Here is a 16422-nt window from a genome sequence, read left to right on the forward strand (position 1 = left end):
TTTTCTTTTCGTATTATTTGTGCTGAAGATAAGTAGACTTTAATTTACATTTTTTTTATATGCTGAAGAAAAGCTTTATTTTTGATTTAATTATAAATAAATATATTTTGGTTTCACCTTATAACGGTTTATGCACTTAATCCCACGGAGCTAGTATCCCCAAACTTCACAATATATATATATATATATATATATATATATATATATCAAATTACTCAAATAGGAAATTCACACAATTTAAGAAGGGATTATAATCTCTTACAAAATGTAATATTGGTAGTGTGCATTTGTTTATACCAAGTATAACAGTGGGACCACTCTGTCTGGGCTGCACAGAACGGTCCTTGCTCGATGCAAACATGCATTCATAAACACTATGCAATTGAGAAAGGGCACTTTCACACCGACAGCGTGGGGGGCGTTGACGGTAAAGCGCAGCTAGTATTGGCAGTGTTTTACCATTGTTTTGTGGGGTGCTTTAAACCCCTGCTATCAGCTGTATAAAGGGTTAAAAGCACCCACAAAGCTTTGCAGGCACTTCAGTGGCAGTGCACCTTGATTTCAATGGGCAGGGGCGCTTTAGGAGTGGTGTATACACCACTCCTAAAGTGCCTCAAAGATGCTGCTTGCAGGACTTTTTTTAATGTCCTGCCAGCACTCACTGGGATTTCACACTAGGATTTCAGATGAGGCATTTTTCAGGCACTTTACAGACGCTATTTTTAGTGTGAAAGCCCTGGAAAAACGCCTCCAGTCTGAAAGAGGTCTAAGCCCTTGTACACACGGTCAGACATTCCGACGGAAAATGTCCAATCGGACCATGTTGTCGGATAATCTGACCGTGTGTGGGCTCCATCAGACTTTTTCCATCGAAATGTCCGACCAACAAAGTTTGAGAGCTGGATATAAAATTTTCCGAGAACATGATCCGATCGGACTTTGTCCAATCGTTTGTAGAGAATTCCGATCAGACAAAGTGCTACGCATGCTCAGATCAAATTACGAGACCAAAGCTATTGGCTACTAGCCTGAACGTAGTCCCGTCGTAAGTTGGCTTTTCCGACAACTTTGTCTGACCGTGTATATGCAAAACCAGTTTCAGACAAAATCCTTTGGAAAAAATCTGATGGATTTTGTGGCCAGAATGTCCGACCGTGTGTACAAGGGCTAAGAGTTATTGATTCAGAGAAGAAAGGGTAGGATTTAGAGAGTCAATTCTGGGTGATGGTTCCACACAACCTTTCACTGGGAAGATTAGTGGCCTGTTGTTTCTCCTTCCCCAGCTAAAAACAAAGAATATGTGATCACTTAAAAAGGGAAAAAAATATATTTTATTATTTGTTTTATATGTATACACAAATGTTTTGCCTTTCATTTCTCTTTTAATCTGAATGGGATGTTCATTTACAACCACTTTATCAGCTCCTCAAGTTTGGAATAGTTGAAAATGTTGGAATCACTACTGTTTCCATAGGATCTCATGTCAATGTATGTAAACTTGCATTCAACATCTAGCATAGCTAGTAATACCAACCAGAAATACTTGTAGTTGAAGTATTTACTACACTACTTGGTACCATCATCACTTTGATATGTTTCCTGTCATTATCTCCTAGACCTAGACAGTTGAAGAAATTGGTGTGTTGCTCTAAAAGGTCAGCTGTCTCTCTCCATCTTACTAGTGTGGAAAGTGGCATGATTATTTTTCTTAGGTTTTTCTACAAGGCTCTGCCAATTTATTGAATAATGTAGTACATTGTGGGTTTGTCTAAGCAAAATTCAAAATGCATGGATGCATAAGAATGTTCATGGATGCATAAGAATGTTCAGAGCTAGAAACCTGCAAAAAAAATAAAAACATATTGTACACTTTCCTAATGCGAACGCTAAAGACAAGTTGACATGACCAGAAAGAAAATTACAGAACAGAGTAAAAACTAAATAGTGAAAGATCCACACTTTGGTTAAAAAACACTCCTCCCCTAGAGCAACTAACACTACACCATGATAAGGTATGCAAACATTAAAATCAAAAAGTCTAGCGCTAGAAACAAATACATATTATATATTATAGAAACAAATATATGTCCGCCCAAAGCTAGGCCGCCCATCATGTCCCCATCCCTCTCTCACTCCTGCGCCCTGTGGGACAGTCTCCGCAAAGAGCCTTCCCTAGTCTCCACTTTAAGACCCCTTGCTCCCATCTTCCGTAACCATGACTTTCCCCCTGGCCTGGATATTGAGGCCTTCAAATGGTGGTTGGACAAGGGACTATACCGGATAGGTCATTTTTTCAATTCAAGGGGTCCAATTTTCCTGGCTTATTGTATCGAACATTTAAAGCTACCAGACTCAGAGAGGTTCCGCTTCCAACAAATATCTCACTTCTTACACTCGCTTTGGAAGAATAAACCCCTTCCTCCCCCCTTTACTGAATACGAAGCCTGGTGTGGTAAGATCGAGGAGCAGAGGGGTAGTATTTCAGTAATCTATGCGGCTCTCACTGCCCCAACGGGCAAATCCCCATATATGACGGCATGGGAATCTGATCTTCAGACCTCGGGCAGTCTTGAAACCTGGCAGCTGGCCCTAGCCAGATCCTTTCGTGGGATCAAAAACACCTCACTTATGGAGGCTAGCATCAAATTGATAACCAGGTGGTACCTCACTCCAGCCAGGCTAGCCAAAATCTACCCCACGGCAAACCCCTTATGTTTTAGGGGGTGCTAACTTCGTGGCTCCATGATCCACATCTGGTGGGAATGCCCTAGGCTTCGTTCGTTCTGGACTAAAATCTTTAACTTGATTTACATAGTCACAGGCTGCCCGGTTTCAAAAACTCCTGAGGTTGCGTTACTCAATGCCCCTGCTCCTTTGTTGCCTGGTTACACTCAGAAACGAATCCATTTTATCCTCTTAGGAGCCAAAATTGCGATTGCCTCCACCTGGAAGCAACCCAGACCCTCCTTCCTCGCAGTTAAGAAGAAAATATCCTGGATAATGTCCCAAGAAAAAATGGCAGGCATTCTGTCAGATACCACGCCTAAATTTAGAAAGATGTGGGAACCTTGGGCCCGTTATATGGGAATATCCCTGCTGCCGGGAATGCCCCCAGGCTCTACCTTAGTGACCGGACCTCACCCCTAAAGCTCTCCCTCTTTCCTCGAGTGCCAAGCATTCTACCACTGTACCCCTCCACCTTTTTCGGATATAGCTTACCTCCCTTTACCCCTCTGTCCTCCTCTTTTCTTCCTCTCTTCTCTTCTCTGTCTTTCTAGATGTTCTATCTTTGTGGTTTGATCAACAGAACTAAAATTGACAGGTTCACTGTACAGTCAAATTGATAATTAAGATGCCCACTGTGGACGGCTCATCGAATTCTCTCTCCCTTTGAGAGGGGGGGACCCGGGAGGGTACTCCCCCACCATGACACAGCAAGCTCCCTCTTAGGGGTGTCGGGGTGGGGGCTCCTGGTTGCTACCCCTTACGGATATCTTGGATGGGTTCCCCACGTGGGGTGGCCCCTTGTTTTTCTTTTTTTTGTTTAGCTCCTCGCTGAGGCGGGGCAAGATGTCTGTACCTATTTGATATTGTATGTCTTCCACAACTGTCTCCTGTTTTCAATACTTACACTATGACATCGGGCCCTCCCTGATGAAGATTGTTTATTATACTGGTATATTTTTGTAAGTGCCTTTATCATAAAATAAAATCTTTTGAAAGTAGAAACAAATATATATATATATATATATATATATATATATATATATATATATATATATATATATATATATATATATATATATGTAGCGATTGCCAGCGCAACAATGATGCCATGAAAAGCTGACATGGCAAAACCTTGCACAGCACACAAAAGGAATCTTCATTCTTCAGCAATTCCATTCTGTTCTTGCGTAGGTTTCCTCTGGGTGTGCTATGGTGTAAATGTACCCAAAAGGTTTTTTTATTAAAAAAAATATAATTTCTGTTAAAATGTTTGTTAAACCCCTATTAGACTTAATTGATTAATAGGGTTGTAATTTTTTTTACACAACAGGTGTCCTGAACCAATTTGATACCACTTGCAAAAGAAAGTGTGCTTAGTATTGCAGACACACAACATAGGCTAATGAAGCCATACTCCTCCAGTTGGGATGCTACAAGGAACTTACTGTATAGGCCTAGCCAATACCTGGCTGAAAAATAGGTTTGATTACTGCAGCTCAGAGGTCTATGGAGGATGTGTTGGGGTATTTGGGTGAAATGTGTAGTTATACTTTAATAAAACTTTATAGGATAAGTGAGTATATAAATCCACTCTATGTGTACTAAATGTCTACAAACCAAGATGTTAAATGTAGTGGGGGCTTCCTCGCTGACCTTTACATATACCAGAACATGTCAATCTACTTTATTATCGTGGCCGGATCATCTGCTGACGAAAGATAAAAATACAATAAAATAATATACATAATTTAATATAATGAATAAAATACATTAAAATGTTTTTAAAAATACAAAAAAAAATACAAAACTCCTATACATTATCTTAAAACAAGTGAGTGTGGAATTTATAGACAATTTTATGTGAAAAACAATGATGGGTACAAATAGCTTTTTTTTACATAAAGAACAATTGCTAACAAAATGTAATTTCTGTAAATAAGAAACTTTAGATGTAAACCTCAGAAGAGTGCACTTATGCTCTAAACTTTGCAGGAGAATCTACTGATTCTACTCATGTCTGAACAATATACACTTAAGTGGACTTTTCATCTAAAAGACACATTCATTGAATGTATTATCTGAACAAACATACAGTAACATATAACCAAACCTGTGTTGCATTCGTTCTATAGTATACATTAGTTATATCGTTCTTTTGTTTTCAAATCCATGTGAAATTACATTTTGATTGATGAAAATATTTCAAAACGGAGACTACAAATGGTTTACTTGCTGGTCTCCTTGCCAGGTCACTTTTTCAACATGTATAACAGACTCCTTCTACATCTAAATAGATTTTAGACACAGTTTTATTGATTCCCAAATAGCACTGTTCATATGAGATTATATGAAAATTTTACTGCTAAAACAAATGGAACCCTTAGGCATATTTAAAATAGTAAAGAGCAGTGAAAGTATAAAAAGTGCAATAACCCATAGCACCCAAGTTGTTTATACCTTACTTGGTTGGAATAGTGAAAAATCATCTGCAGCCTACATACAGTATTGGAGTATCCTATTTAAAAATCCTGTAAGTATCCATATATTACAGGTCTCATTATTCAAAGATTGCTATTAAATTGTATTTATAGTTTTTAGTTTAAACATTTTTAGTTGTGGATACAGTAAGGAGGGGGTAAAGCCCTTATCTGATTTTTTAATTTTTTTATTATTATTTATTTTTTGTATCCTGCTAGATAGATTTCCTTATTTGGAGACTCAACAATAGTCATACACTAATAGTACATTCATACAAAAATTCTCAGTACATTTAACGGCTTGATGGATGATGTCACAGATCCCCGTCATACTCCACTTGAGTGCTCCCTTCAGTACACTGCTTATTCCAGTCTGGATCTTCAGAGGCGATTCAGTTCGCATTGTGTGCTATACAAGTATTTCATTCATTCATTCATATTACAGCCTGTATATTGTAAGAACCAGGCAAGACTAGCTCAGTTACAAAACTGCAATGGGGAATCCTTTATTGGACAAACTCACACAGATATATACACCAGGAGGACAATACCCCCCCCCCCCCCAACCCTCTGATCATATTACCCTAGAAAACTGTAACCAGAAACAGAATTAACATAGGTAATTAATTAATCATTTAAACAGCCTAGGTGGTCCAAAGGTATAACCTTTTAGGGCAGACTTGCCATCTTTTAGCTCAGAAGACACATTATCATAAACATAAACACAGGACACCTTTACAAAATAGCAGGAACCCCTAGAAGCAGACGGACCGTCTCCTACATTGTACAAAGGCCAATGTGATCAGCTATTTCAATTAAGATGTGTAGTTTAGAATCAAACAAAGCAGGAATAGTCTTTGTATATTTCCTGGGAGATATTGTGGACAAATATTACTGTTTCATTTTAAGTAATCCAAGCCACATTCTTAATGTCCATTATTATCTCGGTCACCCTGTGCCCCTAATAGACACCAGCTAAACTTAGACATAGGAGGGGGGTGTGGCTTGGTGCCCGAGGAAGATGGACGCTCGCTGCTAAGCTCTCACTCCCGGAGGTCCAGCTATCATTCCCTCGGCTACCTATCTCGCAGCAAACATGGGGAGCACAACACAAAACCCCTCAGGATTACCCTCCCGTTCTTCCAGGAGCCAAGACGCCCATACAAACCAACAAATACCGGAGATCTTCCGGGCGCGGCCTAGAGGCCCGGCGTCTGACTCGCATTAGGCACCGCGTGAGATATCTCCGCATGGCAGGGGAGCTCCTAGATCCAGAAGCCGAAGCCCGCAAGCCCACTCCCTGGACCCACCGCCATCACAGGCACTCAGCTTGGCGGATTTAAGGGCCATGACTGCGGACATTAAAGGGGCTCTAGCGGCTGCGGTTTCAGAATTGCGCGCAGAGTTCCAGTCGATGGTCCTGAGGGTGGAAGACATAGAGGAGACGCAGGCCCGCCATGACACCACTCTTTGCCACGTCCAACAAGTCTCTGAATCCCACGCGATCCACCTCAGGGATATCAACCGCCATCTGGAAGACCTCGACAATCGTGGAAGGAGACACAACATTCGGGTAAGAGGTCTTCCAGAATCCATAGAACCCGCACAACTTACACGCTCAGTCACGGCCATTTTTAATGGCCTTTTAGAGAGACCCCCTGACACACCTATCCTCCTGGAGCGTATACACAGGGCCTTGAGACCCAGGGGAAGAGAGGCTGACCCCCCTAGGGACGTTATCTGCTGTGTAGCTGACTATCTCCTAAAAGAGGAAATAATGAGGAAGGCCAGGAATGGGGGACGGTTACACCATCAAGGAGCTGAAATCAAATTATTCCAAGATTTTTCAGCTATCACCTTGCAGAGAAAAAGGGAGCTGAAACCCATTCTAGACCTACTGAGGGCTCGTGCAATCCCTCTTTGCCTTTCTGTCACTTATAATGGCCACACTGTAAATCTCAGGGTCCCTGAAGATCTAGAACACTTTTGCAGCACTCTTAATTTACCACCTGTTGAAGTTCCTGATTGGTACAGTGACTTCCGTCTTCCTCTGCTACGTAGAGCGGATTCCATGGATGGCATAGCTGAGGCTGGCAACTTCAACATCAGCAGGCGCAGAAGAGCTCACCCCCCTGCCTCATCTCCAAGAGCCCAAGGCAACCTACGTAACCACAGCCCCACTGCTTCTCCTGACCATAGAAAGCCAAGAAGGTCATAATGATCCTTCTATTGCTATCAATGTGTGCCAGATCACAGTTTGCCGCACCTTGTGCAACGTTACCATCTTTACCTGAGTCTCGTTTGGATTCGCTCCTATTTCGTTACGTTATTGTTCTGGAGCTTTCCACCCCCCTCTCCCTCTTAAGGCTACAATTGATTGAGGAGGATCTTACGGATGACCCTAAGCTGCGGTTTACTTATGAGCCACTTTGCTATAGACCTTGTCCCCACGGCTGATACACAGGGTACACACCACTTCTTTTTTTCCATAACCCTTAAGTGAAACATTGCTGGCCGTCCAAACAATACCGGGTTATGTGATAAACTGCCCCACCGACTCAAGCACCTGCTCATGACCTAGTCCCATACATCTAGAGCATTTACTCTCCATCTACTAACTTCTGAGGAATGGAATAGACTTATCTCCCTTAATCGCACACTTTTACAATGAGTGACATACTTTCTTTTTTGATCTCCTCTGACTGCTTTTGATTTTTATTTTTTTGCTTAGTGCCCGAATGACCAGTTGGACGCACATCGCGGGTAAAGGTACTGTATCATTACTTCGGATTGCTTAATCTTTAATGCCTCAACTTTACTTAATCCTGCATCCGGGTTCCATATTAGCTGAACATTGTACTATATCTAACTTTACCGAGTTGGCACTGACAGCAAGATCCCCCTACTATAAACATTAGAGGGGAGGGAGGACTTACCATGGCTAGTGCCTTTACTGCAGAGTTAATCGTTCATACATATGTGTTGAGACTCAGGATGTATGATACCCATGTTATTAACGTTTCTTTCTGTTTTGTTTCTGTAATAGACCTACTGTTTATGTGACGATCTCAATGGTTTCTTGATATTCCTACTCAGTTTAGATCTGAGATCGTTTTCCATGCACACTTACTGACACCTTTTGGTTTCTGATCCCGACGATATTACTGTATGTGTAATCCATTTTACTATTATTACCCTAGGATCCATGCACACTTTATGGGTATTCTTCTTATTCCTTACCCCGTATGTACAATATTCCTAACTCACTGCGGAGGATGGTGATACTTTACACTTCTAACACACTTGAAACTCTGGTCCCCCTTGACTATGACAACAGGCTCATTTTCAATTAAACACCGCCAACTCAGCTCCCCTATGTTAAGATTGCTTACTCCCCATGCACACATGCATACATAAATGCTTCCATACTCCCGTCCTGCTTTCAACTCCCCCACTCTCCATCCTAGAGTCAGCAGTCCCACACATTGGCTGGTACCCTCTTCAATCCCTTTTGACCTCAAGGAACATAGAGTTCACACTCATCCTTGCTCGACCACCAATCACTCTCCACCACAGGAATCTCTGTGAGACCTCCCTGACCTATACTGGTACTGTTCTAAGTCAGGAAAGTTCTAATTATACTTCCTGACCCCAGTAATTACTTCACCCCACCCCACCCTTTCTTTTTTTCTTTTTCTCCTTATCACACTACACACCATCAGCACACTTACCTGTATACATTTCTATCTCTCTCACGACCTCGATCCCTCATCCCTCTTCCTTTTCTGTAATTTACTTCCTTTCCCTACACCTCCTTTTACAAACCCCTCTGTGGCTCCGCTACTCGCCGTCTACACTTCCACATACTTACTCACTTCTCGATCATCATGCACCCTCGGAAGCAACTCCAATTACCAAGCTCTAGTTCCCTCAAGGTAGTATCTTTGAACGCAAAAGGTCTAAACACCCCTGAAAAAAGATCTCAGCTCCTAACTCATATGAAATCTATGAAAGCCGATGTCATCTTCGTTCAGGAGACACACTTTAGCTCTCAGGCTGTACCCAAATTCTAAAACAAAAGGTGTCTCCATTTTAGTGTCTAAAAGGATCCCTCTTCAAGTAACAGATACAGTGATTGATGACCAAGGTAGATATGTTTTCCTTAAGGGCTCACTACACAACAAACCTATCACATTAGCCAACGTATATAGCCCCAACACGGCGCAGGTCCCCTTCTTCAGGTCAATTACAAACCAACTGGCGACGTTTCAAACTGGCCTATTGATATTAGGGGGTGATTTTAATGTCCCCCTGGATCCTCTTGTGGACACCTCCACAGGATCTTCCCACCTCCCCTATAGGGCCCTTAGACAAATCAAACTGACTCTCCAAAACCTTCTTCTCCACGATACTTGGACGACCCTTCACCCGACAGAGAAGGACTTCACATTTTATTCTAATCCTCATGACAGGTATTCTAGAATTGATTATATATTCCTGACACAGACTGACCTTCTGTATCTCACACAAGCAACAATAGAATCTATGGTTCTCTCAGACCATCACCCCACCTCGATTACGTTGACGTTTCCAGAAATACAAGAACGAACACGTATCTGGAAACTAGATCCAAATATTCTGACTGATATTGCACGAGCCTCGCAGATCCGACAATGTCTCACTGAATATTTCACAGAAAATAACACGCAGGACACATCCTTTATTACTCAATGGGCCCCACATAAAAGTGTAATACGAGGGAAACTGATATCTATCTCAGCTCAACTTAATAGAGAACGAAAACGCAGTTTATCCGATCATTACTCAAAGCTTAAGGCACTTGAAGCTGCACACAAATGTACATTGGCCGAGCAGACCCTCCAAGACTTACAAAACGTCCGTTCCTCCATCCAAGAGGAGCTGGGGAAATCTATTAAAAAAAAATACATGCTTTCCCAGAAACAATTCTATGAGTTCGGCAACAAAAGTGGTCACCTTTTAGCCCAAGCCTTGAAAACCAAACAATCGAAAAATACCGTACACTCTTTGCATACCTCCTCTGGTAAAAAACTCACATCCAACACGGACATAGCTAAGGAGTTCGAAAGATTTTACTCTGATTTGTATAACATTAAGCAATCTGACCCGTCCCCCTCAGCCTGTCCTACCAGACAACATACGATGAAACAATTCTTAGATAAATTCTGCCCTTCAATTCGAAACCCCGACATTATATCTGATTTAGATGGCCCTATCACTCAATTGGAATGGACGACTGCCCTTAAACAGACGAAAAATGGTAAGAGCCCAGGCCCGGATGGTCTACCCGCGGTATATTATAAGACCTTTTCAGAAGTCCTCCAAGACCCCTTTAGGAGAGCCTTTAACTCCATTTCTGACACCACACCCCTTCACCAAGATATGTTGGAGGCTCATATAGTAGTTATCCCGAAAGGAGACAAAGACCCGACCAAGACTGAAAACTATCGACCCATATCGCTACTTAACGTTGACCTGAAATTATTTTCCAAAATCATTGCCAACAGAATTCTCCCACTCATCCCTAAACTGATTTTCCCTGATCAAGTTGGATTTGTCCCTGGCTGCGAGGCACGGGACAATACGATAAAGGCTATCAACTTACACCACCTAATTAATACCACCGGACAAAAAGGTTCCTTTCTCTCACTTGACACGGAGAAGGCATTCGATAGGGTTGCATGGGGTTACATGCACTGTGTTCTGCAAACCATTGGTCTGGGGCCCCAGCTGCTATGCTTCATTAACGCTTTATATATCACCCTGAGAGCGAAAATAAGAGTGAACAATACCCTATCGAGTGCCTTCTCCATACGGAACGGGACCAGACAGGGTTGCCCCTTGTCCCCAATTCTATATATCCTTACATTGGAACCTTTCTTAAATAGTTTGAGACAAGATCCAGATATCAATGGAATCCGTTCCAAACTAAGAGAATATAAAATTGCCGCTCACGCGGATGATATCTTAATGTTCCTGACCAATCCCCTGATCACGATCCCATCCCTTTTAAAAGCATTTGATCTATTCAACACGTTATCCAACCTAAAAATAAACTTTAGTAAGTCTAAGGCCGCGTACACACGAGAGGATTGTCCGTCCAACTTAGTCCGCTGAAACGTGTTTCAGCGGACAGTCCGCTCGTGTGTGGGCTTCAGCGGACTTTTTCAGCGGACAGTCTGGCGGACTAAGTCTTTCGGAATTTCCGTAATACAGTCCGTTCAACTTTGGTTTCAGCGGACAGTCCGCTCGTGAGTAGGCTAGTTGGACGGACTAAGTATGGCGCATGCTCAGAAAGGATTTACACGGCCGAAGGTTGCATTGCAGTGTATTGGACGTCGTATTTCTAGTCCCGTCGTGCGTGCTGTACACGTCATCGCGCAAGCTTTCAGCGGACTGTCTGTTCATCGTGTGTGGTCAAGTCCGTTCATTCAAAAATAGGACGGACTGTCTGTCGGATTGTCTGACGGACTTAGTTGGACGGACAATCCTCTCGTGTGTACGCGGCCTTACGCTCTCAACATATCTTTAACCCATACCATGACTGAACAATGTAAACTTAACTTTCCATTTCAATGGACTAATGACGCTATCACATATCTGGGCATACAACTTACAAGGAACCTGAACGATCTATATGATAAAAACTATGTACCTATTTTACACAAGATTATAATGGATCTAAAACAGTGGAATAAACCAATTTTTTCTTGGTTTGGCAGAGCTTCCATTTTAAAAATGAACATCCTCCCTCGCATTCTGTACCTTCTACAGGCAGTGCCGATAAAGCTCCCACTGGCTTTCTTCAAATCGTACAGACAAACATGCTCAAATTTTCTTTGGGGTATGCATAGACCCAGACTTAGCTACTCTCAACTCTCCTTACCCAAAAACAAAGGTGGTATAGGCCTCCCAGATATTACCAATTATTATAAAGCTACCCATTTGACAAGAATAATTGATTGGAACATTCATTCACCATATAAAGACTGGGTCAATCTAGAAGCGTCATTCGTGGACTCTCCACTTCCCTCTCTACCTTGGATACAACGTACGCACATTTCCCCCATGGTCAAATCCCACCCGCTTATTGCCCCGACATTACAATGCTTCCATACTGCCTGCACACAAAAAGATATCTCATCCACACCTGGACCCTTGACCCCACTTAAAATGAATCCGAACTTCCCTCCTGGTATGCATGAATCCTTTCTTATCAAACATTGGACACAAGAACCGCTACGGATAACATCTTTTTACAAAAACGGACGATTACTTACAGCTCAGCAATTGGCCGCAGATATGCAAACACCTCCTATTAACATGTGGACTTACCAACAGATTCGACATTACTTACATTGCACTAACAAACAAACAGACTGTACCAGACCATTGACCCCCTTTGAGAAACTTTGTTCTTCAAAGACACCCCTGACTCACCTCATCTCCTTAACACACTCCCTACTATATCAAAGGTATATTCCTGGGGACTCTTTGGCTTGCAAGGCTTGGGAAAAAGACCTGGATTTATCCTTTTCTAGTGAGGACTGGGAGAATATATTCCTTAATATTCATAAAGGCACACTAAACGTGTCGACTCAGGAAAATGGGTTTAAACTTCAATACCGATGGTACAGAACTCCTGCTCTGATTCACTCCTGGGATACTCAAGTTTCTGATACCTGTTGGAGATGCCAAAATCAACGTGGCACTCTATTGCACTTATGGTGGCTCTGCCCGGCCATTCAACCTTTCTGGCAGAAAATACATAAGTTAATTAACAAAATTACATGTACGGAATTGCCCTTTAACCCAGCTCTATATCTTTTACACCACAAAGTCCCCTTTAGAACATCTTACCGTAAATCCCTTACACTCCATCTAATCAGTGCAGCCAAGCAGTGCATCCCGATCCATTGGAAGTCTTCTAATGTCCCCTCCGCTAAAGAATGGCTCCGGAGAGTAGACAAAATAGCACAACTGGAAGAACTAATCCATATCAATAACGACACACCGACTAAATATGGCTCGAAGTGGGCTCCTTGGCAATACTTCAGAACCACTGATGACTTTCACAACCTGACACAACCATCTACTTAAATAACCGTATACTAGTGCAAATCCATATGGCCTTATATTCCCTAGATCCTTCCCATTTGGAATAGCTTACTATCAACCATCATAGCATCACTTCTATCTCATGACCCTACAGAAGATCACCTTAATTTAACCAAGATCTGTGGACGGCGAGTGGCGGAGTACTTATATTCCTATCTTACTTACTCACCTACCTGAGGAGTTCATCCTCACCTCTGTCTTTCCCTGTAATTCTCTCCCCCATTCCCTTTAAATCTAACCCCCCCCCCTCCAAAGCTTTGCACACATTCAGTAATATGGACGAAAATTTCTCCTTTATCCCTTCCCCTCCTTCCCTAATTTTACTAGACTTCTGTCTGGCCTCGATTATTTTGACATGGTATTCTAACAATGTGCACACTGGTGAACCTTATACCCCACACACGCGGGAAAGTGCGCTATGATTTTGCGTGCACTTATAAACTCCTACACCATTTTTCTTATAATTGAATAGATGAATATATTCCATGTAAATCTCTGCTTCAACTGAGCGACATTATACTGTTTGTTAACTTTCTGTAACGATTACCTGTCATATGGCTTTAATTTTCTGTATGTTGTTTTTTCGGAAAACAATAAAAATCTTTTGAGAAAAAAAAAAAAAGACATAGGAGGTTCATGAGGAGCCGAAGCAAGGGTTTATCAACCTCTCCAAGGGATTCTGGGTTTCACCAGCCACCCCGCCCAAAGTGACTCCCGTCACATCTCTCCCATTTCGACAGCAGACTAACACAGGAGGAGACCCCAGACAGGTTGAATCTGAAGTTAGTCTGTAGTTCCAGTCCTCCAATGCCTATACCCACACAGTACCCCAAACAAATTGTTCCCAACAGAGCATTACTCACTCAGCCAACTTCTGCCTCTCTCGTAGAACATACCCGGTACTGGAGGGAAGTGTGGACTGGTCCTTCCCCCTAGAGTCCCTTCAGCAGCTGGAGAGAAGACAGGGTGGCTGGGCTCACTCTGTCATGCTTTTGGGGATCTGGGCTGATTGCCCAGCATCCCTGGGGAATACAAATAAAAGTGGAGACCGTAGTCCATTCCACTTCCACATGAAATCCATATTTTGTTAGTGGAGGGCAGAGGCCAGCAGCTCTCTGTCCTGTTGCTAGTAGTTCAGAAGGGCATAGGAGCTTCACTATATCAGCTTTTCGCTGGGGAGGAAGGCCAACTGCCCCGGCTCCCTGGATGCAGTTGTTGCTGTGCTGGGAAGAGGTTATTAGCACTCTGCCCTGTTGCCAGCACTTCTGCTGGGTTTCTGTTAGTGGATACAGCAGTCCCATCTACTGACATCAGCTCAATCTGCCACTGTGAGGTGCCGATTGCATTCTCTCCCTGGAGATCCTGCACAGTGGATTGTTGTGTGCAGGGGCCAGTAGTGTTCTATCCTCTTAGCGATTCAGTGCTCACATCATCCATTCTGGCTAACTTTTGGGGAGGGAAGACAGGTTTCTCCACTCTGACTGACTGTTGGGGAGAGAAGATGACAACCTCCTCTCCTTTCTCCCCCTGAATCCTGATCTGCTGCTCGGGAGTGACAGCCACCTCCTCACCCCAGGCCTCCAGAACTGCCGCAGATGTTGGGGCAGAGATCTTGGACCCTCTGTTTAGTTGCCAGCACTTCAGCTGGGTTGGTGTTATCATTCTGGGGTAGCGTCTGCTTCTGGGACGCCCTTTCTCTGGTACTGTCTCCCGGGTGCACAAATCCTTGTTGGGGAGAGGGAAATGGCTGCTTCACCTCCCTGCATCTCTGAAATGCACTGGGGAAGAAGAACCACCACCTTCTCTTCTTGGGCCTCTGAAACTGCCACAAGTGTGGAGGAGGGATCTGTAGTACTCTGTCCTGCTGCCAGTACTTTTGCTGGGGGTTCTCTATATGGTTCCTCCTCTATAGAAAAGTCTATTAAATCCCCAGTCTCTGGAATTGCTAAAAGTCCAGTGCAGGTCACCAATCATCCATAACATCCTCTGATGAAAGTCAATACCTGCTTTCTATGATCCGTGTCTGGGCAATGAGGACAGTCTCCTCTTCTCCCAAGCCCTTCTCCATCCAAGCTCATCCTATGCAGAAACAGATTCATCAAGGTCAGTCAACACTTGCTGCATCTGAGACCTCTGCTTCCATAGCTGTGGGCAATGATGGGCAAAGCACACTTTTATTTTGTCCCATTGCTGACACTTCAGCCAAGATTCCAGGACTGTCGGCTGGTACTTCTGGATAGTCCCAGGCAAAGGGAGCCCAGCCCTGGCGCTGAGCAGAGTCTAGCAGCCATCTGTAGGCGATCACCAGCTCCCATTCCTGCATGACCAGAAACTATATATCTTCCAGTGCCCAGTGTACTTCCGAGACATTCATTATCTCTTCTCTGAAATCCATGATTTTGTCCAACTGCCATATCAAATCACTCCCCAAGTTAGGGGTCCCCTGACAGCTTCACGTAGAACAGTCCAGGCCACTGTAGCCAAAGCCTTCCGTTGGGCTGTCATCCACTATTCAAGGGCATGCTTGAGATACATGCCACGGAGGGCTCTGTAGCTCTCATTCAGCCGAATCTCTGCCCAGACCAACCTGCTTAACTCATCTGTCTGCTTCTTGTGCATTTTTTTCTCCCAAAAACAGCACCTGCAATTCATACTGCAACCAGTACCTTTCCTGGATGGAGGGGAGAATTTTTCCTTGGTGGCGCTGCTCATGGGCTAGCATTTCCTTCCAGAGTTCGTAGCAGATAAAATTATACCATCCCAGCAGGACCTTCTTTGATACTGGTCCTTTGTGCTGTATCTGAATCTCTCACAACCTCCTTCCGAATTCCTCCTCCATGGCAGCTGGTATCTGTATCTCTCCTCTTCTGATATCCGGTTTGGATGTCCTACTCTGCAGGAAGCATCCTATTGCTTGCCACCAATTTCACGGATTCCCGTCGCAGTCCATTTGAGTGCTTACGTCAATACACTGGGATTATTATTATTATTTGACTATGGCCCCGGTATTGAAGTGGTTAACGTGTACTCTTCCCTGTACTGATTGTTCTTTTACAGTGTA

Source organism: Lithobates pipiens, unplaced genomic scaffold, assembly GCF_037356315.1.
Source record: "Lithobates pipiens isolate NorthernLeopardFrog02 unplaced genomic scaffold, aLitPip1_a1.2 Scaffold_16, whole genome shotgun sequence".
Taxonomy (NCBI): domain Eukaryota; kingdom Metazoa; phylum Chordata; class Amphibia; order Anura; family Ranidae; genus Lithobates; species Lithobates pipiens.